This window comes from Megalopta genalis, unplaced genomic scaffold (genome assembly GCF_051020955.1).
Source record: "Megalopta genalis isolate 19385.01 unplaced genomic scaffold, iyMegGena1_principal scaffold0069, whole genome shotgun sequence".
NCBI lineage: Eukaryota > Metazoa > Arthropoda > Insecta > Hymenoptera > Halictidae > Megalopta > Megalopta genalis.
Genome location: NW_027476138.1, coordinates 640,001 through 642,500, shown reverse-complemented (window position 1 = coordinate 642,500; position 2,500 = coordinate 640,001). Strand labels below are relative to the sequence as shown.

At 44.7% G+C, this 2,500-nt stretch overlaps 2 non-coding genes across 2 annotated transcripts in view; both read right to left on the bottom strand.

Moving 5' to 3' along the window:
• Positions 1-848: 848 nt before the first annotated feature.
• LOC143261825 (5.8S ribosomal RNA) lies at positions 849-1,003 on the bottom strand. The gene has a single exon (XR_013035852.1). It is a non-coding gene; the product is annotated as a 5.8S ribosomal RNA (ribosomal RNA).
• Positions 1,004-2,335: 1,332 nt separating this feature from the next.
• Positions 2,336-2,500, bottom strand: part of LOC143261855 (small subunit ribosomal RNA) — a 1,921-nt gene continuing 1,756 nt past the window's right edge. The window contains exon 1 of the ribosomal RNA XR_013035882.1: positions 2,336-2,500. This exon is cut by the window's right edge and continues 1,756 nt beyond it. This is a non-coding gene — a ribosomal RNA (small subunit ribosomal RNA).

The window sequence follows — 2,500 nt, the reverse complement described above, 5'->3', positions numbered from 1 at the left end:
GGGGACTAGACGACCGATTGATCTCGTGCGGTTTCGCTATTCGATCATTTGAAGAGAACAAAAAGATATATGGGGCGACCGACAAACGGTTTTCCGTAGAACCAGACTCGCGATTGCGTTGACACACACATCATAGCCACACCAATAGAAGAGTTTTAGGACGGTAACCCGGGTGGGGTGTTCTTTACTCAGAATATGTGCAACATCGGATCTATATAGCCATCGATACAATTCGTACACAAATGTGTCGTACGAAGAGAGAGACTTTTTTTCCTCTGGCAACATAACGGTAAGAGACATCCTTCCACACTCATAGGTTCCACTCCCTGGGGCTATGATATATATATACATATAAATTCAAATTCGAAGCAACGGTCACAATTCTACTCTATATTTTTGCGGGTTATGTGTTCTTTCGTTCAATTTCTTTCATGCGTTCGTTCGATCTCTGTACACAGTCTTCACATAGGACAGACTCGTGTAGTACGCTTTCGTGGGTTAAACCCATCTCGTTTCATTTCAGGCGACGTCGGGAGCGCGTTGAAAATGTACCAGTGAAATCTCGATAGTTCTACGAATACGAATCGTCCCGAAAAAGATTTTGTCACCGCTTCGAAGCGGTGTTTCAGACGGGCGGACGTATATAAAACATATACGACACACGACACCGCCTTCCACACTCACGCTAGTTCGAACACGATTTCCATCTCTCTCGAAGACTGTTAGACGTACGTAAAATTTCTCAATATTCATAGGACCGCGACAAACGCCGACGAAGCGCCCACCATTCGCTCGTACGTATATAGGCAACAAGTGCCATCAACGCAAGCAGTTTATAAGTACGTAAACGACCCTCAGCCAGGCGTGGTCCAGGAATTGTATCCGTGGACCGCAATGTGCGTTCGAAATGTCGATGTTCATGTGTCCTGCAGTTCACACGTTGACGCGCAATTAGCTGCGTTCTTCATCGACCCACGAGCCAAGTGATCCACCGTTCAGGGTAATTTTTCCCTTTTATTCTCTCATATATATATAATGTGTATTTGCTATCCACCACATTTTTGTGTTATATTTCGGAACAAGCCGATACCCGAAGAGCTCCAACCAGCGCGCGAAGGAGATTCGGGAGTCGTCGTACAACGACATAATTGTCCCTTAAAGAACGAGATATTTCCGTCGAAACCATATATATATGTACGAGCAAATCCAAAACCACTGTTTTCTTGCAAGTTCGACGGTCGGAGCGAATAGAACATTGAAAAGCCTTCTATCGAAGAAACACAGAGAGTATATCACCTCCAAAAACGACGGGGATATGGATATTCAAACTGGACAATTATCAACCCGATACTGGATTCGAAAAGTTTCTCTCTCCTTTCGTCGTTATTTACACCGGACGGACTCACGGCCGGCTCTAGCTGGGTGTCATATATATATACGTCCCACGCTCATGCTGCCACTAGCGCGCAACAGAGTAGGGTGTCAATGACAACGACACAGCATTGAAACGAGCTACACAAGCCGGTCTCTCTTGATACCAATGTAAACGAGCATTAAGTTATCTTCAGACTGCCCGATATTTTCGTCCTTTGGACTTTCCCAACGATTCCTTTTTTTCTTTTTTTTTTTTACACCACAGCGAAGACTTGAGGAAGCGTGATTAGCACGCTCGCATCCCTCCCTGTCCTACTACAATTGTGTGTGTGTGTGTGTAAAGAAAGAAAAAAGAATACATTGGCTTTCTCTCTATCGAGAAGATGGCCTACGCAACGCAGATCAAAGGCCTAATACGTGTAATATAATACGCGTCTGGCCGTGTATAAATCACGCACGAATGATCTGGTCGGGCCCAACTCTTCTCGTACGCTTATTTTTCCGTGTTGAGGCACTATCATAAAATCACACAAACCCCAACACGTGTGTGTCTTGGAAGGAAGATGGCCTACGCAACGCAGATCAAAGGCCTAATACGTGTAGTACACACGTCTGCCGTGTAAATCACGCACGAATGATCTGGTCGGGCCCAACTCTTCTCCACCACACCACATCCCAACTTTGTACATTTTTATATATTTTTGTGCGTTGGGGCACCTTCATAATCACAAACCCCAACAACACATATATCTCTCTCTCTTTGAAAGATTTGTTGTGGCCTACGCAACGCAGATCAAAGGCCTAATACGTGTAGTACACACGTCTGGCCGTGTAAATCACGCACGAATGATCTGGCGGGCTCAACAATATCTTTTTTTTTTATATGAATTCTTATCCACAAACTAATCGAATTCATTTTCTCTCCTCCTCTCCTCTCTCTTTGAGATATATTGGAACATTGTAATGATCCTTCCGCAGGTTCACCTACGGAAACCTTGTTACGACTTTTACTTCCTCTAAATAATCAAGTTTGGTCATCTTCCCGGCATCATCGGCAATGCCGAAACATTGCCGCGCACCAGTCCGAAGACCTCACTAAATCATTCAATCGGTAGTAGCGACGGGC